The sequence below is a fragment of the Hevea brasiliensis genome, chromosome 14 (genome assembly GCF_030052815.1).
Source record: "Hevea brasiliensis isolate MT/VB/25A 57/8 chromosome 14, ASM3005281v1, whole genome shotgun sequence".
Taxonomy (NCBI): Eukaryota; Viridiplantae; Streptophyta; class Magnoliopsida; order Malpighiales; family Euphorbiaceae; genus Hevea; species Hevea brasiliensis.
In genome coordinates, this window is record NC_079506.1 from 27,954,813 (window position 1) to 27,982,731 (window position 27,919).

General features: G+C 30.7%; 2 pseudogenes; both read right to left on the reverse strand.

Moving 5' to 3' along the window:
* Window positions 1-19,573: 19,573 nt before the first annotated feature.
* On the reverse strand, window positions 19,574-20,663 carry LOC110651248 (F-box/kelch-repeat protein KIB1-like; annotated as a pseudogene).
* Window positions 20,664-23,717: 3,054 nt separating this feature from the next.
* Window positions 23,718-25,343, reverse strand: LOC110651247 (putative F-box protein At5g38270; annotated as a pseudogene).
* Window positions 25,344-27,919: the final 2,576 nt, after the last annotated feature.

Sequence of the window (27,919 nt, forward strand, 5' to 3'; positions counted from 1 at the left end):
TAGCCTGAATGCCAATTATTCTCCTACTCCCTGACCAATGGCAAATTTTTCTCATGGTTGACAACCAATTACTTAGTATCCAAATACTACAGCCAATTTTCATGTCACTCCATATATAACTACTTTAAGCGCTATAAATGAATTTTTTGGGCCTAATCAGTTTTATGTTGGTAATGGGCAAGGATTGCAGATAGCTCACACTGGTAATGCCTTTCTTCCTTCTTCACAAGGTAATCTTACCTTTACCAATGTTCTTTGTGTTCAAAAAATTGTCAAGAACCTATTATCTGTTCAACAATTCACCACTGGCAACTCTTATTTTTTTGAATTTTGGCTGGATTATTTTGTTATTAAGTATCAAGCAACCAAGAAGGTTCTTCTACAAGCACCAAGTAAGCATGACATGTACACTATCCGTCCACCCAAGAACGCCCTCAATTTTAAAGTTCTTACCATGAATGACTAGCATGTTTGCCTTGGACATTCACATTATCGCACTAATCTTGCATTCTGAAAAATACTAATCTGTTCAAATTTCTTACCTTGTTCTTCAGGTTATTTAGGAAAATTAGCAAAAATTCGTTAGCTACTATTGATCATAAAAGTATTATTCCTTTTGAAATTATTTATTCTGATGTTTGGGGCCCTGCTCCTATGCTTTCTAGCTTAGGCCATTGTTATGCTTTATTGTCCATTGATGATTACAGTCGTTTCGCTTGGATTTATTTTCTGAAAAATAAGAGTCATGTTTATTCCATTTTCCTTCATTTTTAATATATGGTAAAACTCTAATTTAATTCTAAAATCAAATCTTTTCACTCTGATTAGGGTGGCAAATACCATTAAATAAATATTTTCAATTTGTTGGTATTTGTCATTGCATTGCTTGTCCTTATACGCATGAACAAAATGGCACTGCTGAATGTAAAATTCAACATATTGTTGACACTGGCCTTACACTTCTTGCTTATGCACACATACGTCTCAAATTCTGGAATTTTGCCTTTGAAATGACTGTAATGCTTATCACAATTTACCTTCACCTGTTTTACATCATAAATCACTTTATTTTCTATTATCTAATAAGCACCCTAATATAGTTAATATTAAACCTTTCAGTTGTGCTGTTTATCCATTACGTTGACCATATAATAATCATAAGTTTGATTTCAAAATCAAAACTTGTGTTTATCTTAGACCTAGTCCTATGCATGCATCACGCTCACAGGTGTTTAGATATCCCTTTTAAATGCATTTACTTGACTCGTCATGCAAAATTCTAGGACAATTTTTTTCCCTATTATCTTTGTACAGTTAGCAGCACTCCTGTGTCATCCTTCTTTAGTCCTTGGCTCACTATTCATCATCACACTGCTGCTCACTTGTCCCAAGAATAATCTTCATGTGTGTCTTTTCTTTCAAATAATTCTATACCACATAATTTTGTGCCTAACCTACCACCTGCATCACTAATGCGTACCCTGTCATTAGGCTTACCATCACCTGCTACCTTGACTCTTATCCATACAATGTCCTCCACCGATCATATTGTCTCCTGATCACCTATTCCCTAATCAAGTGACACACAAGGCATTAATCTTGTTATCTACATGTCTAATTATCCTACTCAACCTCGACCATGCACGCATCCTATGCAATTGAGACCTCGAACATTGTACCAATGCCATGCTAATTTAACCACTCGCAATATCAATTATCTTGAAATCGAACCCAAGACATTTAAACAAGCCCAACCTTATGAAAAATGGAGAATTGCAATGCAAGGTGAGATAAATGCTTTACTTTCCAATAAAACATCGAGTTTAGTACCAAGGCCTGAGAATAAAAATGTCATTGGTAACAAATGGATTTTCAGAATTAAAAGAAATGCTGATGGGTTTATGGAGCACTGTAAGGCAGGATTAGTAGCCAAAGGGAATGCTCAGCAATCTGGTATTGACTACAAAGAAACCTTTAGTCCAGTTATGAAGCATAACACTATTCGCATAATCTTATCCCTTGCTATAATGTACAATTGGTTATCAAATCAATTAGATATATCCAATGCTTTTTTGTATGGTTTTTTGGATACTGACATTTATATGGAACAACCACTAAGATATCATGATTTGTCTCATCCTCATCATGTATGTAAACTATATAAATCATTCTATGGCCTTAAATAGGCGCTAAGAGCATGGTTCTATCGGTTATCAGAATTTTTGGTGTGTCTGGGGTTTATTCCTTCTAAGGCAGATTCTTCCTTATTCATTCTCTGTGAAGGTGCATTGAGATTCTATATTTTAATCTATGTGGATGACATCCTTGTGACATGTTCAAATCATTCAAAGTTGGGTTGGTTTTTATCTCACCTCTTCCAAGAGTTCCTTGTTCGTGATCTTGGCCCATTGCATTATTTTTTGGGAATATAAGTCACCAAGGTTTCAAATGGCACACTACTCACTCAAAAAAAGTACATCAAGGATCTCCTTATTCAAACAAACATGGATGATTCGAAGCCTTGTAACACTCCAATGGCCACTAGTCCAAGTCACTTAAAAGAAATGGGTGAATCTTACAATAATGGGGAACAGTATTAACAAGTTATTAGTGCTCTTCAATATGTCACCTTAACTCATCCAGATATCACTTTCTCTATGAACAAGTTATCACAATTTATGCACCAGCCTATGGTTGAACACTGGAAGGTGACCAAATGTCTATTATGGTATCTAAGACAAACTAGTGCTCTTGGCCTTTTGTTTACAAACACCAGCTCTCTCCAATTGCGATGCTTCTTTTGTAGTATAACGCCCTCACTGTAGGTAGTCCGTACATTTTACTATTCCGATGACTAATGTCTTTTCGGAAAATCAGGATGTCTGGAATTACACTTAAACTATAGTGAGGAGGCGTAAATTAATAAAATAAATAAAAAAAATATAGGAAAAATTTTGAGAAATAAAATAAAATTTAGAGAATTTATTAATTGGTATAAAATAATAAAAATAACTCGATTAGCACCATGAAGGGCATTTTGGTTATTTCACCCCTGGAAGTGAATTTTGACCTAAATGTCAAATTAAAATTAAGAAATAACCCAAATGTCAAATTAAAATTAGGAAATAAAATAATTAACATAAATTAAATTTATGAATTTGAATTTGGAAGATCAGAAGAGAAAGAAGAAGAAAAGAAAATAAAAGAAAAGAAAAGAAAGGAAATAGACTTATAGCAGTTAAAAAAAAATTAAAGTACAATAATTATAGAATATATATAAGACACAAGAGACAAAAATTCACCAACCACAAGTCTTCTTCATCTTCCTCTTCTCTCTCTCCTTGCCGTCTCCATTGTTCTCTCCCCTCCACCATTTTTGCTCAAGCTTTGAGCTTGAGTTTCTCTTCATTTATCCACCAAAACCCCTAGTCCCCTTTATTAAAAATCCTTTCCACTCCATAAGGAAGCTTTAGATACCCATAAGAAGAAGAAAAGTTGAAGTTTGAAGTTGGGTCACAAGAGGTTAGTGCCTAATCTTCCTTTCTTCCTTTATTAATCCTTCAGTTAAGGTTAAAATGAAGTGAAATTTGTAAGAAACTAAAAGAAATTGGTGAGTTATGAGGGGAGTGAATTTTTGGTACCCATGGTGAGTGATGGTCTTTGATGACATTAGTGTATATAAAGTGATTTAGTGATGTTGATTGATGCATTTATAAGTATTAGAAGTTGATTTACATTGAGTTTTATGAGGTTGAAATTGTGAGTTAGCATTTGACCTAACTTGGGTACTTTTGTATTATACCTCGCAATTGGGATTGTTGAGATGTATTGATGATATTTAGAAGTGCCTTGAATGTCAAATTGAAGTAAGGAAGTTGGAGGAGATTGAATATTGGGAGTGCCATTTTTTGCAGGTTTGGGACTCAATGAGTCCACTGTATTTGATGAACCATAACTGATTGTGTGTTGCTCCAATTGGTATGAGGCCAATTGAAGGTGAAACTAAACCCAAAATAGCCCATTTTCCATGAAGAAACCATGCCCAAATTCTATCCAAAACTTGACCTAAACACTACCCAAATCTGGATGACCCTTCACAAAACCCAGAAAATGACCAAATGAACAGTACATATTCATTTGCTCATAACTCCCCCTATACTAGTCCAAATGACCTGAATTTGATACCATTGGAAAGCTTAGATATAGGGCTATAATTTTCATGCAGACCACCGAACCCAGAAATGCCAAGAACCAAGCCAAATTGCTGGCCCAAATTGGGCTACAAAACTATCCAGACCTGTGTTGCCCTGAAATTTCTGGACATGAACTTACCCGACCAGTTTTGGAAAAATGGCTATAACTTGGTCTACGAGAACTCAAATGTAGTGAAACCAGTGGCAAAATGTCCACAAGACATATACCTAAAAAATTGGTATTTTGATCAAAACCCAGAAATCAAGAGAACTAGGTCAAATAGTTAGAACAATTTACTGCATCAAAACTTGGAATCTAACCAAACTTCACTTGACCCCAGAACAGTCTTTTAGTCATAACTCCCACTAGAAACATGCAATTGAGATGAGCCATACCTTTCCAAAAACCTGAGAAACAAGTCTACAACTTTGTTTCAGGAACCTTCCTCAAATTATGAATTTAAAAATCTCAAAAAGTAACCTGCAATCACTGTCCTGAATTGAGCCCCTGTTGGCACAGGGTACCTGAACCCAGGTCAGTTAATTGGCCATAAATAATTCCACAAAACTTAAAAAATTGTGATACAAATTTCTCAATGATCATAAAACATAGGGCAACAATTTTTATGAAGATCACCATGCCTAAAAGTGACTGCAACCTATTCCATTAATTAGGTAAAATTTAAGTCCAAAAGCTGTCTAGTTAAGGAACCAGAATCTGGGAATGAGCCAGTTATGGTCATCTGACCATAACTTGAGTTCTAAAAATCAAATTGACATGATTCAAAAGGGAAAATAAAGATAAGACATAGAATAATAACTTCCATAAAGGAAGTGTAGCCAAACAGTGGCTACAAACTGATCATATGGATAGGTAAAAGTAAGACACAAAAACTAAAACCAAAGAAAGGTCCATGAGATAAATTATCTTGTGGTAGGAATTTAACCCTAACAAGCCATTAAACACTAAACCACATAAAAGGGTATGTGGGACCTATTTTTCCACTATAAAGTGATATATAAATTTCAAAGGAATAAGTAATAATGTGTAATTGCTCAACGAGATATATAAAGTCAAAATAGTGAAACTGAACCTAAAGAAAGGTTCTTGAATTAAATTGTTTTTAGTAAGGATTTATCCCTAATAAGTCTTTACATTCTAAATTACATGAAATAGGTATGTGGGACCTACGTTCCCACTACAAGGTGTGTAACACCCTAGGCAAATCCCACATCGGCAAAACACGGGAGAGATGCTGGATTTATAAGTTGGCGGTTCGTAACCCCTAGTGACGCGTTTTAAAATCGTGAGGGCTTCGGCCCAGAGCGGACAATATCACTAGTGGGCCGGGCCGTTACATTTGTGGTATCAGAGCCGCTCCGCGTGCAACCTTGGGCGATGGTGGGGCAAACCTCAGCGAGGACGCTGAGTCCCATAAGGGGGGTGGATTGTAACACCCTAGGCAAATCCCACATCGGAAAAACATGGGAGAGATGCTGGGTTTATAAGTTGGCGGTTCGTAACCCCTAGTGACGCATTTTAAAATCGTGAGGGCTTCAACCCAGAGTGGACAATATCACTAGTGGGTCGGGCCGTTATAAGGTGACATGAAATTAGTTGATACACACAATGTAAATTTACCTAAATGGTTTGCTAAACACATAAGTCATGGGAAAATACACTTGGAAACTATGTTTCCATCATATATGAAATAACAATACTATAAATATGTATAGTACGTGACATAAAATAATGAGAGTGATAAATACATAAGTTATACGAATAAGTGCTTGGGACCTATGTTCCCATTATAATAACATGGAAATGGTATAAGCATGGGTAGTACATGAAGTGAAATAAAAATATGTTATGAACCCTTAATAGTACATAGCATGAAATAATAAAACTATAAGTGCTTAATAGTACTAATTTGCCCAAAGTATGCCTAGGCTTATATGTATATAGTTGGATCGATTGGTATACCAATTAGGGACCACAGATAGCAGTACTGCTTACAGAGCAAATCATGAACTGACAATATATGTCTGATATGATTGTTCTACAGACTATATGCCTACCCATTGGCCATTGTGCCTAACTTTATTTCTGGCTTTACAAGCCTGACAGCGGGTCTCATGCCCGACAGCTGGCCTCGTGCCTGACAGACGTATACTGGACAGACATATGGCTGTCTAACCAGTATACACCTGTGCATCCAGCTTTTATAATTTGTTATAGGTTTCTTGGAAACTGATAAAAATTAATTAAGACTTAAAATACAATAAGTAATCATAAAAGATCCCGATAATGTTAATTGTTTTCCAAGAGCAATAAAAATGTAAAAGACCCAAAAATTATGATTTGCATATATAAATTCAATTGTTTAATTATTGTTATTATAAATTATGCACTACTAAGCATTATGCTTAGCGCGTCGGTTTTTCATCGCGTAGGTACTGAAGATCAGTAGCCGCCACAGTAGTGTTCGAACAGAGTTCCGACCAGATCTGCCACTGACCAAATCATCTCACCAGTCTTTCATATTTTGGTAGGGCCCATGTATAGACTAGTATTTTGATTCATTATGTCTAGCCATGATGTATTTCATTTTGGACTTGTAATAAACTTGAGATTGAAATGAAAACTTGTAATTTATTATCTATGAATTTCCATATGAATGCAATAGAGGATACTTCTTTTTGAGATCCCATAAATAGTTGTGAATGATATGATAAAAGAGAATATGAAATGAAAATGTGTGAAATGAATATGGACATGTTAACAGGTGATTAGTGGAACCCGCTAGATTCTAATAAAATAGAGGAGGCTCAGTCCGGGTCTCCACAGAAATAAGATATAAAAAAAAATTTCTACACATTGAATACATGTTTTAAATGACATCAAAAGTTTACAATAGATATGATAAAACAAGATAGGGTGCTTCGGCACCGAATGTGGCACTTCTTACTCGGCTATACAGTAGACGGGTAAGGGGCATCACATGTAGTGTCTAGGGAGATTGTCTAGATGATAGGTGCTCCATAAATGCATATGCTATTTAATTTGGAACTAACTTAATTTCATGGATGTCAAAAAAAATAACCTAATGCCACAAGATTATCTACTGAAAGTGAGTATAAATTACTAACTAATGTAACTACTGAAGCCATGCGGCTCTAATCATTGTTAAGCGAACTTGGCTTTCCTCCATCAAGTCCTGCCACTCTTTGGTGCAACAACTTAAGTGCTATTTACCTATTTTCTAATCCAATTTTCACTTTAGGACAAAGCACATTAAATTAGATTATTATTTTATAAGGGAACAATTATAATGTAAAAGGATCAAAGTGCAATTCATTTCCTCTGAGGATTAGATTGCTGATATACTCACTAAACCCCTCAATCAACAAAGCATCGGGATAAGCTTCATCATCACTCTATTTAGCCTTTAGCTTGAGGGAGGGGTGGGGGGGGGGGGGGTGTGTATTATCAGTTACTTTTTATGTGATATTATAAAGACTCTTATATCATATCAATGTATATCTTTTTGTTAGTTTATACTTCTGTGCTCTATATAATTGTAATCTTCTTATACTAATAAAAACAACAAAAATTCTCAACTCTTTGTTCAAATAAGAGTGGCCTTGCTTAGGCCACTGACCTCTCATCTCCTCTTACTGTAGGTTGTGCAATTGATAACCTAGGAACCATTGTAGGCAACATCAGTAGTGCTGTCTATGGGAAATAAAATGCCAAGCATTTTTTGGCTAATTTCCTATTTTCAATTATAATTGCACTATTGTTTATTTTCTTATTTTTTTATTTTTCTCATTTTAAATTAAATTTGTGGTTTTTAATGGCTAAGCTAGGTAAACATATCGAAAGAATATTTTCTGAAGCCACTGCTGATAATGTTAGTGTTTTGCCAAAAGGTGGTGAAGCTCCTGTGATTGTTCATAATCAATGAATATCTCCAGTTGGAACTTCAAACTCATCTCAAGATCCTATTTTCTTAAAAATTAAGGAAATGGATGCAACGTTGGCATTGTTAAGGAGGGAGTATGAGCAATCCAATAGAGGAAGTACCCTAGTAACACCAGCGCCACCTCCACTAACTGTAGTTCCTTTGCCTTCTAGTGATCATCTACAAGTCAAAAGATTGCCAAAGCCATCAAGAAATATCAAAAACACCCTAACGATGATGATTTTGGCATGGGTGATGGTTCTCCTCTATGTGGCAATACTAGCCAAAGTTTTTCCACCTAAGTTCAAATTACAAACCCATATTTGTTTCCATTTCCAATTTTCTTTCGTTTCCTTCTGCAAATCCATACATCATGGCATTCACATAGGAACATAACCTAACAATCCTCAAGGCTATGAATGTACTCTGATTATAGATTATAATGGGACTCACATAAGACTTGTACGAATGTATTATAAAATTTTCCAAAACTACCATATACATTTGCTTCTTCTTTGCCCCAACAAAGGCACAATTATTATATGGGAGGTGACACTAACCACACTTCTGGCTAGAGATGATAAAAGTTTCTAAACTCGATTCAACCCATCTCGAACTCATTCAATTTTTTCGACCCCAATAGTGTGTGGGGCAGAGAGGAGGATACCTTCTCCCCACTCGAATCCTTAAAACCTGCTAGGAAAAATATTATATTATTATTTTTTTTATCAAAAAATAATTTATTTTTGTATATTTATGTATTTAAATATCATAATTTTAGTAAAAAAATATAAATATATTATTAAAATTATGTTTAAAAATTTTATTTTTAATAAATAAATTTATATTATATAATAATAAATTAAAATGAAAAAAAAAAATAATAAAAAGAAAAGTCTGTGCACCAAAATTCATCCTCCCCCACTTTTTGGTGGAAAAGTCTTCGTCCCAACCCGAACCCTCTAAACTTGCCCCGTTAGCGCTGTTGCCATTCCTACATTTGCTAGGCGCACTCTCATTGATCCTCCATAAAGCAAGGAAAGGGGGCCCACCAACAAATTTTCAATGTGCAGATATGCGATCTGATTCATGCATATCCTCTTTCATATCCATATCTTGCATATCTAGAGCTTCTTCGATCACATACCTATTAGCAGTAGGAGATGATGTTCCCACTTGAGATCTTGTAGTTGTACATCCTAAAGATCTTTAAGCATAGCCAATTCACTAAGTAAATTTCCTAGTTAAAGATTCACTTGTCAGTTGAAACTCTTTATCCAATCAATGAAGATCTCGAAATAGAGTAGCTTGACCCATAATTTATGGAAGCACACGTTTTGGGACAAACAAATTGATTGGGTTGAATAATCCATTCACCTTCTCTGCTCACTTAAAATTTGCTACAAATCTCAATTCCTAATTGCTCTTTCAAACATAATGTCCAGATGATTTGTTCGTATGAATCTTGGGAGCTGAAAAATAGTACCTTTTGTTGAGTTATTTCTCGATTTTACTAAATTTTGAATTGCAATCACCTGGCCTTGCAGCAATTTTGGATTACAGTCACGTTGTGTTAAAAGTCTCTCTCTCTCTCTCTCTCTCTCTCTCTCTCTCTCTCTCAATTTACTTTTCAATTTAGTTGCTTATTTTGGGTGAAAATGGATTGTTTGCTCTCATATTTGCAGAGAAATGTTAGATTATCTTTGACAGGAGAGGGAGAGGAAAATAAACTGTGGAGGGAGAGAGACATGAGGGGAGAGGGAGAGGGAGATAGAGAGAGACAAGGGAGAGAGACACATGGATTAATTATTTCTAAATAATCATAAATTTAAGGAAATGATTTGGGATCAACTGGCCAGAATACAAAAATAAATTTATAAATAATTAAAATTTCCAATGACTTTGAAATAATTTATCCATAATATTAATAATTATAATTTAAAATTTATTTTTAAATTATTAAAATTTTTAATTTAGTGGGACTTGAGATTTGAATATTTGACGATTATGAGCGCACTATAACTTATTAAATTAATAATTTATCATTCTACCAAAAAAAAAAAAAAAGGAAATTAATAACTTATCAAAGCATGCTAAAGGTTCTAAGATATTGGCTAACTTTCCTCTCGTTGCTTATGCATTTGTTTACGAGCGCAAGAGATTACGAAGACATTATCTTATGTGCATTGATCCATTAAATCAGGATTTCAATGATTTCACTAGCTAGAGGAGACTCACAATCCCACACACACAAATTATGTGACTTTAGATAACAACTGGTCATCTACCAGGCAGTAATAATTTACTAAATTAAATGAATTTTAATCGGTTAATTAATTTATTTATTTTATATATTGACAAAAATTTAATTATTATATTAATTTGTATATCAACGTATACTGATTTAGTAATATTTGGTCTAAAACGAAATAATTAATCGAATTGAAATTTTGAATCAAAATTTTAATTTGAAATTTTAATTCGGTTAGTTATTTTGGTTTAAACCATATATATATATATATATATATATATATATATATATATATATATATATATATATATATATATATAAAGATAACTTTGTTAAGTTATGCATTATCTAACAACAATAATTAAATATATAATTAAAAAAATAATAAGTTAAAATGAAATTTCAAATTCAGTTAGTTTCTATCTAATAAAACTAATTTCATTTTTAAAATAAAATTTCAAATATTTTATATTTTTTAAATTCCATATATTTTATATTTAAAACTTAATATAATATATTTTAAAATCCTTACCAAACATAAAATATTATATTTTTTAAATTATATGCATATGATTAATGATATAAAGAAAAAAATGTAATTGGAACGTCAAACACGCCAACAAAATGGCACAAAATTTGTCTCATTTTAATGCCCTTAAAGCACCAGATATGACAGTACAAAAATAATTTGAGACACTAAGATTACATGAGAGAGAACTATCATGAAAGCATTTGGCGGCAAGACTGCGAGCTACCCATTACAAAGCCAATTCACATATTGAAAAGAAATCCCATCTTTATCAACCACCGCCTATCTGCAAAATTTCCAAGATAATTCTTTGAATTGATAGAGATTTAGAGATACTGGAGATTCTTGTATCATAGTTAAAGAGTCTTCTTTAATTAAAGCCTCTTATTTTGGCTAGAAGAATTGCCTTTTGAGCTAAAACTTCTAATCCATGACTTTGCAAAAAAAAAAAAAAAAAAAAAAATACTTTCTTTATATCTATCAACTTGGTATTAAAAAAGATAAAATAAAATTTCAACTGAAACTTTTAAAATGAAATTTTAAATATTTTATAATAAAAATTTAAAGAAGATGAGTTAAAATGAAATTTTAAATATTTATTTTTTTAATTCCAAAATTTCGTATTTTTTAAATAAAATTATATTTTTAATTATGCGAAGTGTTAATTATTGGTGAATTTTGCTATCTCAAAGCTGTAACATTTTAAGTTCAATCTTCCATTAGAATTAAAAAATAAAAAGTAATTGACAACCTATTATTAAGAATATTTCATCTATTCTTATGAAAAAAAAATTATGTGGACAAATCTTTTTATGAGATAAGTTAAAATAATAAGATAAGTTAAAATTAGTCTTTATCTAATAAAATTAATTTTAAATATTTTATTTAAATGTCAAATATTTTATATATACTAATAATTAAAAGAAAATAAGAGATAAGTTAAAATGAAAATTGAAATAGCTTATATTTTTATGTCTAAAATATTTTATATCTTAACTAGTAGTTTTTAAATCTTTAATTCGTAAATATGTATATAAATTCAGTAGGTATAATAATTATAGGTACAATAAATAAGATATTAAAGGGTAGTCTATCGTAAATGAAATTTTACATATTTTAAAATTTTTAAATTCTATACAGTAATAAAATAAAAAACATAAACTAAAATGAAATTATAAATATAATTTTTACTCATATTAATTATATCTTATATTTATTACTGTCTATAAAATAAATTGTTAATTTCTTATATATATATATATAAAGCACCATTATATTTATATTAATTGTATTATAGATTTTAAGCTAAAATTATTACGTTAAGCAAAGTAAAATTATTAAGCATTATCTAATATCAATAATGAAATCTACAAAGAAGATAAACTAAAATGAAATTGTAAATATTTATAATATTTAAGGTGTATTCTATAGTTACTTGGTTTAAAACAAAGTTAAATTACTTTGTTACAAAAAATAAGATGATTTAATGAAATTTTACAATTTATCTCATCAAATTTTTGTAAAATGATTTTTTTTTTCTATAATGTAGTCAATTATGAAAACTTTGATTAACTTAACAGAAAATATAAAATTTCTTCAACATCTTAAATTATTATAATTTTCACAATATCTTAAATTTTAATTAAAATAATAGATGATAAATATGAAATGCTAAGTATGTATACCTTATTTAATTTTATTTATAATATTTTTTAACATTATTAAAAAATATTATTTATGTTCTTTTGTGAAGAGATTTTATTTTTTCCGTTAAGTTAATAAATTTTCCATAATTGACTAATTCACCAAAAAAATTATTATTTTACAAAAAATTAATGAGATGAATTGTAAAATTTTGTTAAATCATCCTGTTTTTTGTAACAAAATAATTTTACTTTGTTTAAAATAAAGTAACCATAGAATATACCAAAACTATTAAATATTTCATTTTTTAATATAATTATTATTTTTATTATGCCATGTGTCAATTTATTATGAATACAAGTGTCAAGTTCTTGATAACCATTTTTGAGTCTTTAGCTTTCATATATATATATATGTGGTGTGGTGTCTGGTTTGGCTATTTACTTTTAATTTTTGATTTAGAATATATTTTTTAATTTATAAGTTAATTTAAAAATAAGTAGTTAGTTGTTTGGTAAGGTTATTTAAAATTAATTTTTAAATAGTTTAAGTGTTTAGTTAAAATATGCTTAAAAAAAACTTAATTTGTCAAAATGACAAAAAAGGATGCATCATTGAGCATTGTAATTGTTAAAAAAAGGATAGTATTGATTTTATTAAAAATTATTAGGATAATAGAGTATTTTATTTGATCATAATATAGTTCTAAGATAAGTAAATAAATTAAAAGTAAGATTGTCTTACTTATGACTTATTTTAAGTAGTTATTTTAACTTATAAGCCCAATCAAATACTAATCTACATATGACTTATAAGCAGATTTGACCGATTTATAAGCCAAACCAAATATAAAACTTATAAATTTGATTTTTAATTGAAATTCTCTAATGAAAAAAAACTCGACGAATACTTGCTCAATAAATAAATAAGCAAATAAATAAATTATATTTTCATTTTTTTTAAAAATAGTTTCATATTTTTATATACTAGGGAAATGAATTCTATTGTTATTTTAATGAAAACAAAATAAGACTCATTTTTTTTTTATCTTACATTAAAAAAAAAAAGGATTAACAACTGACCAAATCAATTGTTAATCAAATAAAATTGGTTGTTAATCAATTTAGTAACTAATTTAGCAACCAATTTAGACAGTTGCAATAAAATTGGTTGCTAAATCATGTTACAATCAACTGATAAATCGGTTGCTATTAGCAATGGATTTATCAATTAGAAATTGAATCGGTTGCTAAAATAATCAAATTTAAAAAAAAATAGAATTTGTTATTAAAAAATATCGATTGCTAGTAGCAACCGATTTAGTAATCAAAATTGATTGCTAATAGCAATCGATACATAATCGGTTCTAAAAAAAAAAATTAGTGCCTTTAATTTGACAATTTAGCAACTGATTTTCTAATGCTAATTGTTAAAAAAAAACTATGAAAAAAAAATTAAATTTCTAAATAACATAAAAATTCTCATAAATAAATTATTCTAAAAATTACTAAAATATAATTTATTAATTAAAAATTAGTACTAAAAAATTAATATAAAAATATTATACTAATAATAATTATTAATCAAAATAATAACAAAAAATTAATAAAAACCAAAAATAATTTACTAACAACAAATATTTATAAAAAAGTAAATTATAATAAAAATAAATTAAATAAAAAAATGAGACAGAAAAAGTAGATGAAGAAGAAAAATGAGAAATAAAAAGATGATAAAGAATAAAATAGATGAGAAAGAAAAAGAAAATAAAGAAAAAAAATGAAAAAGAAAAAGGTGATAAAGAAGAAAATAGATGAGAAAGAAAAAAAATAATAAAGAAAATAGATTAGATAGAAAAAAAATGATAAACAAAATAGATAATAATAAAAAAGATGATGGAAGAAAAAGAGAGAAAATAAAAGAAAAACAGAAAAAGAAAAATAATAATAATAAACTATTTACTAAGAAAAAAAATAAAAATTTTTACATATAACAACAATAAAGTAAAAAAATTAAAGAAAAATAATTTCACAAAAATAAAAAAAATCGCACTATAAGTTTAAATTCACAATTGTTATTGATGAATTTTTATTTCTTACATGATCTCTTTATTATCAATTCTATCAAAAACAACTTCCTTAATAATCATTAAATAATTTAATTAATCCCAATTTGCTGTAGTAGCCCATTCTATTAAAAAAAATTGGTCTTACAACGCTTGGAGTTGTAATAAGTAATATCAATGTCAATTTTATTGGTAAATTAATGATATATATATATATATATATATATATATATATATATATATATATATGTAACACCCCTAATTTTTAAATTTATTATTTTTGGGTAAATATTAATATTTTAATTTTATTTAAATTTTACTAAATTATTTGAAATTTTTCGGATTTTCGAAATTGGGTTTGATTTCCCGAAAATATAAAACTTTGATGATTTTTAAAAATTAATTTAAAGACCACATGGCAAAACTAAAAATATATTTGGAGTCTACAAATTTTTTTGAGTTTTCTAAAATTTTTTTAGAATTTTTGGGTCTCGTTTTTGGTCCCAAGGCAGAGTAAAAATTCAAAATTTTGTATCCTGAATCGAACCGGCCGAATCGAACCGGACCGGATCGGACCGATCGAATCGAACCGGCTCCTTCTTCCTTTTTCTTTCCCCTCGTGCATCCCGACCTCTCTCTTCCTCTCTCCCGTTTTCTCTCTCCTCCCTCCTCCCCTAGCCGGCCAGCCGCCTCCCCACCTCGCCGGCGTGCCTCCCCAGCCACCCCAGCTCGCCGGCCGGCTCCTGTAACGCCAGGAAACGTCGCACGAAGTTACGCGACGCGTAGCGCACCGCTTCATCTTCCCGGCCAAAATTCGGTCGATCTGGCCATCATTTGGGCCGGGTCTTGTGTCAAACACCATCTACACCTCGAGAGCTTTCCATAGACACTAAGAACACCAAAAACATAATTTGGGCCGGTTTGTCCAATTTTTGTCCAGAAAGTTTTAGCCCATTTTGACTTTGGACTAGATTTCTCGCAAACCGTAAACCCCATGAGAAAACCGAGAGTACCAGAGCGCTCCATTCGTCGAGAGCTTCGCGGTAAATATGAATTTCGAAATTTTTCGATACCGTTTTTCGGTGGGTCCCACGAAACTTCGTAGTGTTTTTCCGAGCATTAAATGAGCTTAGAAAATTTCGTAAAATTTATGTACTAACCCCCGTGTTGTGGGCTTCGTGTAGGTATCTTCAATTCGTGGAAATTCGACAGTTATCCGGGTTTGTGAATTTCTGGCCAGACAGACCGGCTACCGAAAAGGTCTCCAAATTGGATCAAGATTTTGGCTACCCCACCATTGTCAGACATCCCGAGCACGTCTCCGGAGTCGGAATCGGCATAGGTAAACCCGAACTTTACTTTTTCGTAATTTTCTAGTGCTTAAATGGGATTAAAAATCTATAAAATATTCGTGGTAGCTCAGAAAATTATGATTCTTTTTGCAATAGCCTAGTAATATTGCTAAGGACTACGGGGCAAAGTTTTAGAATTTTTAGAGCTTATTTGGGCAGTTTTTGCAAAAATGATCAATTATAAGGACTAAACTGTAAATTTACATATTGTGATTGAGGACTGTTTGGATGGGCCCAGGATGGGCTGTGTGATGTGATTGAGTTGTGAGTGTATGATTTGTGAATATAGAAGTGTGTTTTGAGGCCTTTTGCAGGTTGGATAGGTCCTAGGTATAGAGGAGACTCTGCCGGATTTTCGGCACGACTTAGGACGTATTTGGTCTTTTCTTGGTTTGTATTGAGTTAATTGTATTAAATAATTGTAATGTAATTGTCGTGGTGAGACGACCTTCTTCCTCCGCCGCCCACAAAGGATCTTGTCAAGTCTGTGAGTAAAATATTAATTTTAATTGTAATTTCACTATTATTATATGTTCAAGTATGCCCATGCATCACTTATATGTATATATCTATGTAGTTAAACTCTAGGCACGTTTTATGTTGCATTTACAATTGTTAAAGTGCCATGGATGTTGTTGTGGTAATTTAGAGCAGTGTGCGTGCATTGGCGTGCGTGTGATGTGGTGTTGGCTATGGATAGGACGGGTAGTCACGGCTTGAGATCTTCGCTGGGACCCGGTCCTTCGGGGTAGTCACGGCTTGAGTTCTTCGCTGGGGCCCCGATTTGGTTTATTAAGCAAAAATCCGGCTTGAGTTCTTCGCTGGCACAAGTTGGATTTAAGAGAGCTGTATAGGGGATCAGCTCCCATATATTATGATTGATATTACTGGGTGTGTAAGTGCTCCAAATTACCTTTTTGCTGTTATGATGTGAAAATATTGCTGATGTTGCATTTCACTCTATAGGGTACATTAGTTTTAGATAGTTATAGAGATTATGGTTAAAATTAATATTTTACTCTCTGAGTCGAACGCTCACTCCTGTTCAATATTTTTCCAGGCCACTGGAGGATATTTTTGAGGTTAACCTGCTTTTCTCCCTCGCAGCTCATTCATTAATGTTTGTATAAACCTGTTAACTCTTAGAATTTCCGCATGTGATAGAAATATTTATTTGATTTGGGTCTGTAATATAAATTGTTATTTTGGACCTGTAAACTTATTATTTTATGTATGTTGATGGACTAGATGAGGGAGCTGAGCTCCCATTTATTTTATGTTGTTATGAGTATGTGGAGGGTGAGCTGAGCTCCTCAACTGATTATATATTGTGTTTACAGGTCGGATGAGTAAAAAACTCCCCGTTGCAAGGTCTATTTTATGGCCGGACTCTGTCCGGTTGATTTCTTGAAATTAGGCTCAAATGGGCCTTAGAGTTGGGTTAAGGAATAGTTAGGCTTACTACGGGCCTCGGGGGCTTTAGGCTGGCCTAGGTCCTAGTGCCGGTCCGGCCCATAGGTTGGGTCGTGACAATATATATATATATATATATATATATATATATATATATATATATATATATATATATATATATATATATATATTATTTGTAGAATTTTACCATCTCAATATTTGTTTAGTGATTTTTCTTAAATAATTGCTATAAAATTAAATATTATTTTATATGAAATTTACAAACATAATGTAAATTTTTTAAAATTGAAATTTTTTTAAGTAAAATAATATGATATTATTTTAAAAAATAAGTATACTTAAAGCAGAAAGCATAATTATATACTGATTTAAATCAGCTACTAACTATCAGCCAACAGTTAAACCAAAAATGCGCTTAATGGAAAATCCTAAACTTACCATACTTGGCTGTTTAAAGATTTAAGAGATTAATATTAGATGGTTGAATTCGGTTTAAATAAAATTTAATGATTTTTTAATTTTTTTTAAAAAAATCTGATTATGATTTAAAATTGAACTAAGCAATGTCAATTCGATTGAAATCTTGAATCAATATAATTTCAATTTCAATTTTAGAATGTGTTTGTCTTAACTTATAAATTAGTTTATAAACTATAACAATAAGCTTACCTATTTGTTTCAACATTTGTTGGGTTTATAAAATAAGTTTATATATATATAAACTAGGAAGACTAACTTTTTATTTTAGTTTTTATAAGTCCCGTATTTATAAAGTTAATTTGGCCAAGTATTTTATCATATTATCCCTCTTTAATTTTTAAAATTTCATTACATATCTCATTTAATATCATTTTTAGTAATTTTAATAATAAATATGTTTGTTAGTTATTCTTTTATTAAATATATTAACTATTTATCATTCGCTTATAAATACTTTAACTAAATATAAAATTGCTTAAAATTTTAAATAGTTATAAACACCCACAGTTGATGCTTAAAATTTTAAAAAACCCATAGAGAAGCAGCTTTTGTAAAAGCCGGTAGTTACAAATAATTGCCTTGGTATCTTTTGCTATATAAAATGGTTAAATCTCGATAATTATTTGATCCAAAACTAAGCAATAAATAATTAGTTCAGATTTGTTATTTAAATTTGATTCTCATAATTAATATTGAGGAAATAATTTTAAATATGCACATCAAACATTAAAAATATGTTTTTAGATTCATCTAAAAGAGATGAATTAATAATCACAACCAAAAACTTCTAGGGAGAGAGGTTTTACCTTTTTTTAAAAAAATCTCTTTCTTCTCTTTATTTTTCATCTTGAATTTTTGTGATGTTTTCTCTCGTTTAATGAAATTATTAAGTGCTTTATTATTGAGATTTTTTTTTTTTGAAGAATAGTTTACATGGTGCAAATTTTTCTTTCAATAAAATATCAAATTTTGAAGGTTAACTAATGGAGTTCATAAAAAAAATCATGGAGTTTGTAAAAAAGTGGCCTGATGGAATAATTAATTTAAAATTTATGGATATACATTAATATATAATATTTTAAAAGAATATTTTATAAAAATATCTTTAAAATTATACAAAATATATAGATTTTAAAGGATTGCATTTTGATTGGTTGAAATTGCAAAGAGCACTAATCCATTCTCCATGTCTGAGTTATTCTCTCTCTCTCAGAAAGGAAAAAAAATAGGTGAGTTCTTGTTTCGCGCTTTTTAAGTATTGAAGAACTTGAACTATTAAAAAAAAAAATTGTCATTGAGTTTAATAAATAATATTTACTATATAAAAATGGGTTTTGAAAAATAAAGGTTTTCTTTTTCTTAAATGTGGATTTATGAATTTAAAATTTGACATGAAATTGTGATTTTATATGATTAAAGTTTAGTAAATGTGAGTTTTGGTACACTGCCTCTTCTCTAAACTCTCCTCCTTCCCCTTTTCATTTTTTTTATTCTTAATAATTTCTAGAACTGTACTTTTAATTATGACAAACATTAAGCTTTAATTTGGAAGAAAAAAAAATTTCAACATTAGTACAATATTTAATCAAACCATGGACAACAATAACTAATTAAAAACAGGTTGCTCCACATATATATTACTATAAATCATATATGTCTCTCACCATGGAGTTGGGACTATCCAAAATGGTGGTGGATCAATCCTCCTTAAATCACACGCATAAAATGGTTTCACAATCTTTTCTTCCAAGCTGAACTTGCCAAGATCATAGCCTCCATACAAGTCATCCTCATTCATCTGATTCCAATTATCGTTCATAAAATAAATAGAATTCTTTTCAAATCCTGAACAATACTGAGCTGAGAGTGACATTGAATGGTTTCCCCCTAGAAACAATACCTTATTCGTCAAATTGTCTACTCCCACCCATTTTTGCTCACTGGAATCCAACTTGCAAACATGAAACATAAGTGTTTGATATGGGCAAACCAAAGGCTGGGTGCCGTCACCACTCAGAAGATATGCTTCATCAACAACTTTACCTTCTTGATTAACAAAATCCCCTATATACCTTAGCACCAGTAAAAGATCGCCAGATGATTCCACCAAGTAAGTTTGGCAAGAATGTAAATTTCTGAAACACTTTGTAGCTGCCAACATTTCTCTTGTGCTTGAAGGGTGGATTTCCCATTTCTTTATTGGCAAAGAAGCATGAAAGTCCCAGACTTCAATGGAACTATCCCACGTTAATGCATAAAAAAGATCATTATAGTATATGATATCACAGTAGCCTTGAGATGCACCACTGAGAATAGTCCAACCTGAATCTCCTTTCTTATAGAAAGCAAGCCTTGAAAGGTAACCAAAAATTAGTACAACTATATAGTTGTTATCATGAGATGGATTTGACAGTAAGATAGCTTTGGTGATAAAAACCTTTCTCAAGTGTTGGATGAAGTAGGATTCATTAAAACATGAACCTCTCAATTATAGGCAGTTGAATTCGAACTTGTGAAAAGGGGTTGAGGAGGAAGGGTTTTGCTTCATCATCCAAAAGCACTAGCCACCCGTGAGATGACCCAACACACCAAGCATCATTACCGAACAGATTACCAATGTTCTTGATCTTATATGTTTTATTGTCCTCAAGACTAAAGAAGCAACGAGCATTATGTTCTTGGTTGCCAGGGAGCAGGAGCCATGGTGTTTGACGCAAAGAAGAGACATATGATTTTGGGGTAAATTTCATCCATGGTACATGAATTTTAGGGTCGGTAACACTACGGTACATGAATTTTAAAATTTCACTTAAAACCTCATAAACTATAATAAATGTCACTTTAAACCTCATATAACCTACAATAATCGGTTTAAAGGTAAAAAGATGATGTGGCATGTCCAGGTAAGATTAAGAATCATCTATCCCTTTTTGTCTCTCCTCCAACGTGTGTTACTTCACTCTCTCACTCTTTAATCTACATTTTCTCTCTCTTCAACACAGCAAGTTGTGTCCCTTCAATTTCTTCATCATCAGGCTCATTCTTCATCACAAATCATCATTTGAAATCCATCGATTATTTCTTTCCATGACTCATTCTTCATTGTCGACCAAGGATTTTATCTGACGTGTAGAACACAGCTTCTTTTATCACTGTTCGCTTGAATGCTATTTTTCTCATCTTTATTCTCTCTCTCTCTTTCTTGTTGTTCCCTTAATTCGTCAGTTCACTCTTGGTTCATCGATTCCTTAGTTTGCTTGTTATTCCCTTGAAGGATTGTGAGTTTGGTCATTTTTTTCTTATGAATTTGCCATTACCTCACAAATCACTATCAAGTTCACTGTTTGGGACTTTCCTTACTGTTTTCTCCCAATTCAGTTAAGGTACGTTATTTGTTATAGCTTTTTTCAATGGGTATGTTTGATTCAATATTATTTTGTTTAGATTTTATTGGAAAGTTTTAATGTGGTCCACTATAAAGCAACCATTTTGGGTACATTGTTTTTTATTATCAGTTGATTCGAAGGAGAATATTTGAGGGCCCATTTGATAGCATGTTTTTTTTTTCTGACTTTGAACAGGGACTACTATCAGTTTCGCAACTATGGAAGCAAACATGGCCCACAATCAAGGTTAGCTATAAACTGATTGCTTGAACGATGTATCTTTGAATAGTGATATTTGACTTGAAAAAGCTTCTCTGTATTAAATATGTTGCTTTATAATGAATAATGTGTGTGGGTCATTGTTTGCAAAATCTTTCTCTTAGTGTTTAGTGTCAATTTGTTTTTTGTCAGGTGCTTTGATGAATGACCCATTATAGAAAGACATTATATACCTTATGTAATGTGTTAATCATGCTTTTATAATGAAAGCTTATATGCATTAAATATGTTACCTTATGTATTGTTTATTGTTATATTATATTATATTTCTCCAACAAGTAATGTTATTTTTAATTGATATGTGTGCACTGACAAAGTTATGTTTTGATAACTTGAATATTATTAAATTATATTATTTCTTGCAGGGGTGCATGATGAAATTTCATTTAGTTTATGCATTCATCATAATGGTACACTTGGAGAATGGGGGTATTATGATGGGAAGACATGGACAGTCATGGTCTAACATGGGATACCATGTCCATGGTGAGGATTGATCGAATGTGTCAAGGTTTGAAGATTGAAGGAATGCTTAGGTATTTTTGGAGGCAACCATGGATAGATTATCAGAAGGGTTTAAGACCATTATGTAATCATATAAACATCCTTAAAATGTGTAGACAAGCTGAGATTGAAGGTATTATTGATCTATATGTGTAACAGTTGACTGTTGATGATCTAAGAAAGGAGTTTAGGCAGCAGGAAGTTACTAAAAGTCTAAATTGATTTTTGAGGAGATTGATGAGATTGGTGTGGGTTAAGGAAAGTAGTGATAGTTCATACAAGTGATAGTTCATACAAGGGTAATTCATTAATGCCTTTGCTTTTCAAGGATGGTAACCGAGAATTTACTAGCAACTTAGAGAACTAACTTGAAGGGGGAGTCAGGAGTTTCATATGCAAGGGACATTTGATGATTTAGGGTCTTCAAATACTGAAAGGTTTAATGGGATTAGCAATGCATGCACATATGAATTTGGACAAGCTAGTTATAATGGTTTTGCAGATTATTTTTTTAACATGAATGAAGACACCATAACAGATAATGACTATCTGCATACAAGTGCAAATGGGGATGATATTGGTGAAGATATAATTAGGCATGACAATGAAAGCCAAATACCTAATGCCAAGGATGATGGAATAGGGCAAAGAGTTGGTAATAGGTCTGAGGTTGAATCTCAACATGATACTGATGTAAGGAATGATAATGAGAGCCAAATTCCTAATGTTGAGGATGATGGAACTGGGCAAACATTTGGTATACAACTACATCTTAAAAATGCACACAAACTCATGTATTTACTAAGTTGAAGGAATTGTTAAGATTTATTTATTATTTATTTTTTACATTTTGCAGGGTCAAGCAAATGCATCTAATAGCGAAGGGGCATCTCACACATCTAAGGTATAAGGAAGGTCGAATGCAGCAAGGAAACTTAAAGTGAGAGGAAGCAAAGGCAAATGGAGCACATATACAAAAAAAGACAAAGTCAATTAATGATTGATGTTCTATTTTGAGTTTTTTTTTCATGTGTTTGAGAATGATTTGTTTTAGCTTATTTTGGGTAATTTAGACATTTTTTTTAATATTTAGTAGGAGTTTTTCAATGATCTATTAGTAACATATCTTAGTTTATTGCTTTTTACTGTGGTTTTAGTAATACCACAAGTATATATCATATTGGGTTTATATTTTGGTAGAGTTGGTATATTGACATGTCTTGATTTCGTAAAGCAATAATTTTTATGCTTCAAATATTGAATCAAATGAATATATTATTGATTCAATGTTGAAGCATATCTTGGATATGTAGAATATGATTGTTATTGAACATTGATTGTTTATATGAATATATAAATATAATTTATTTTATATTAATTTTTGTTATTATTTACTTTAGATTTTGTTAATATTATGAAGGATTTAATGAATTTTTATGCCCTCTCATTTATAGAGTAAAATTGAAATTTGATGACTTTAGTTATTTTCTAAATATTTCAGTCCAAATGTATTGAAATTAAATAATAAATTGAAATTACTATAAAAAATAATATAGTACAAAAAAAATTATGCAATGTCAACCCAAGCATGAATTATCAAATATCATAATGATTATAGCATTCTAAATGATTAAAATTACATAATTGATTAAATATATTAAGCAATACAAAGCAATAATATCTTAACCCAAATTACATTACACATAAAGTTTTATCAAAATACATAAAAGAGCCAACTATAAAATATTAACAAAATTTTGGCCCAGAAACAACTATAAAATATTAACAAAATTTTGGCCTAGAACCCAACATTTCTAATCAGCTTTTATACTAAGCATAAAAGAAAATTCTTCCAATCACACACAACAAGAAACATGCCACAACCATTTTCCATCTCCTACAATTTTTTTCAATCTCTTTCTTTTCCACATCTCTCTTAAGCTCCATCCTCTTGATTCGATTCAGCAGCCCAACTATGACATTATAAATATCTTCTCTTACTCTAAAACCTACATTAAAAAAATTTAACCAAATCATGACTGCCCGATCTAGATGAAAATTTCATTAATGGTTTCACAATCTTTTCTTCCAAGCTGAACTTGCCAAGATCATGGCCTCTATACAAGTCATCCTCATTCATCTGATTCCAATTATTGTCCGTAAAATAAATAGAATTCTTTTCAAATCCTGAACAATACTGAGCTGAGAGTGACATTGAATGGTTTCCCCCTAGAAACAATACCTCATCCGTCAAATTGTCTACTCCCACCCATTGTTGCTCACTAGAATCCAACTTGCAAACATGAAACATAAGTGTTTGATATGGGCAAACCAAAGGCTGGGTGCTGTCACCACTCAGAAGATATGCCTCATCAACAACTTTACCTTCTTGATTAACAAAATTCCCTATATACCTTAGCACCAGTAAAAGATTGCCAGATGATTCCACCAAGTAAGTTTGGCAAGAATGTAAATTTCTGAAACACTTTGTAGCTTCCAACATTTCTTTTGCGGTTGAAGGGTGGATTTCCCTTTTCTTTATTGGCAAAGAAGCATGAAAGTCCTAAACTTCAATGGAACCCACGTTAATGCATAGAAAAGATCATTAAAGTATATGATATCACAATAGCCTTGAGATGCACCACTAAGAATAGTCCAACCTGAATCTCCTTTCTTACAGAAAGCAAGCCTTGAAAGGTAACCGAAAATTAGTACAACTACATAGTTGTTGTCATGAGATGGATCTGACAGCAAGATAGCTTTGGTGATAAAAACCTTTCTCAAGTGTTGGATGAAGTAGGATTTATTAACTTGAAACATGAACCTCTCAATTGTAGGCAACTGAATTCGAACTTGTGAAAAGGGGTTCAGGAGGAAGGGTTTTGCTTCATCATCCAAAAGCACTAGCCACCCATGAGATGACCCAACACACCAAGCATCATTACCGAACAGATTACCAATGTTCTTGATCTTATATGTTTTATTATCCTCAAGACTAAAGAAGCAACGAGCATGATGTTCTTGGTTGCCAGGGAGCAGGAGCCATGGTGTTTGACGCAAAGAAGAGACATATGATTTTGCAATGGAATACCAAGAAGAACAAACAGCCTTGAAGCGAATGAATTGAGCAAACGATAGCTTTGAAAGTATCAATCTCAGAAGTTCAGGTTGAAGCTTAGACCAATTTGGTTCGATAATGGAAGAATCCTTAGAAAAAGAAAGTTGTAATCTTTTGGAGCTAGCACTCGGGTCTTCCGCCATGGTAGAAAAGAGTTTTTTTTTTTTATTGCCATTGTTATAGAAGTTTGCAAGGCTCTTACATACACTACTCAAAGTATGCTAACCTTTTAACCAAAAGATGCATCTCTTCATGCATGGAACTACTAAGAAGAGTTGCATCTCTTCATATAGTTATATCTTTTAATCAATATACATAACTTTTGGATTTTTTTACCTTTTGGCAATGTACATGTCTTTTGGATTTTAATTCTAATGGACTCGGGTTGACCCACATAGGTGACCCAAACAATATTTCTAACATTTTTCCACTCACACATGATAGGTCAACTCTCATTTCAAATTCTACAAATTTCATATTTTACAAATATATCGTGCGATCAGTGTATACTTTGAGAGCTCATTTGCTATATGTTAGGATAATATAACATCCACTACAAGAAAAATGGTCTTTAACAAGAGGAAAAATCCTCGTTAAAAATTAAAAAGTAGTCATTAATACTAATTAACGACTGCAAAGGTTGGTAGTTAAGTTATTATAGGCTCTGTCATTAAACTTAACTCGTTGTTAATACTAATAACAAGGCTACAATAATCGATTGTTAAAATTGTAATATTAACAACTATTTTAGTCATCATTAATACTATTTATGAAAGAGAAAATGATCACTAAATTTGAATTAAAATACCATTATTTTGTACTTTAACAACCTTTAATATAGTCATTAAAAATTATTAACGATGAAAAACTTGGTTGTTGAAAAATAGTATCGATAGTAAATAATGGTCATTAAAAGTTATTAACGATCTTTGATGTCGTCATAAAAAATTATTAACAACGAAAAAATTGGTCGTTGAGAAAAAGTAACAATAGTAAATAATCATCATTAAAGGTTATTAACGACCTTTGATGTCGTTGTTAAAAATTATTACTAATGAAAAAAAATTCATCGTTGAAAAATAGTAATGATAGTAAATAATGGTTGTTAAAAGCTACTAATGATAAAAAAGAAACGGTCGTTAAAAAGTATTACGAGAGTAAAACCTGATTGTTAAAAACTACTAACGATAGTAAAAATTAGTTGTAGAAAATAATTAAAGAAGAAGATAAATGGACATTAAAAATTGATAACAATGATGAAAAATGGTCGTTAAAAATGATTAATGCCCATAAAAGTGGTTGTAAAAGTTTATTAACAATCATAAAAGTGATTGAGAAAAATTATTAGTGACAAAAAAAGTGATTAATAACCAATATAAATACAAAAAACATCGTTAATGATGATGATTTAATTATTTTCACTTTTAAAATACTTGAATTTTTAATGCGCAATTAATAATAATAATAATAATAAATAATATGCATTGATAAGTAAAATAATATTTATACATTAATATGAATGCCATAACAAATGTCTCAAACGTTGGTTTAATATTAATTGTTCATACTTAATTTGTATATGTCAATAAAGTAATATAAATATGTGAAGGAAGCAAAATTCAATAATATTTCCCAAGTTACTTTTGAACACCTTCACTCAAAAAGTTATTTCAATACCTTCACCATTTGTAAAATCACATCTACACAAAAATATAAAAATCTAATCAGATTATAAAAATTTTGAAATCCACTAATAACTTGAAACAAATTTCATACTTTATTTAAAATGCAGTAATATTTTATTTCTTAATAGCTTAAGTATAAATATCAAATAGAAAATCTGGCAGAATTCTGTTTGTATTTTGAACATTTCCAAAAGTTCAAATAAACAATTTAAACTCAACCTGCATAAAACATAACTTCAAAAATACTCATCAACTTCTAATCCAATTCCCATACTCAATTTAATTATATATATTTATTTTGGATAAATATAAAATAGAGAAATAACACATTTGCATTTATAAATGTACAACTTAAAATATGACCTATATTAAAAGTAGCAAAAAGAATATAATGCATGAAAAACAAAGATAATTTATCTTATCCCAGTCATGTAAAATGATCTGTAGATGGAGGAGTTCCAAATGGAGCATTAGAATGTTGGCTCAATAGTAACTCCTCAAGGTGTTTAATCCTAGCTTCTACTTCGAATAAATGATCCTTAAGCAATCGATTCTCCTCTTAAAGGCCAACATTGGAACAAGATTTATTGACTTCTTTTGCTTTCATTTCACCCCCACAACCAATTACATGATCATAATATCACATTTCAAAATATTATTCTACTAGCTCCATATGAGATAAAGAGGAGCTGGATTGAATGACATCACGAATTTGATCCTGCAATAACTATGATCAATTAATGACACAAATATAATAAGTTATGAAAAGAAACATATTTGCAATAGAACTAACATCATATACATATTTTTTGAACATTAGAGTCAACCAAATCTGCACCCTTCTTATGAGTTTCAAAGAATATAGTTCCAATGTCTGGTGAATTGCTATCCTTACCTCCATTTATAAAATACAATATTGTTATAAAATAGCATAATATATTTAATCACTAAGATATAAAAGTATGAAAAATTTTCACTAATTTTAAATGGAGCCTTAGTTTTAAATTAATTTTAATACTCTCTAATTAATATAT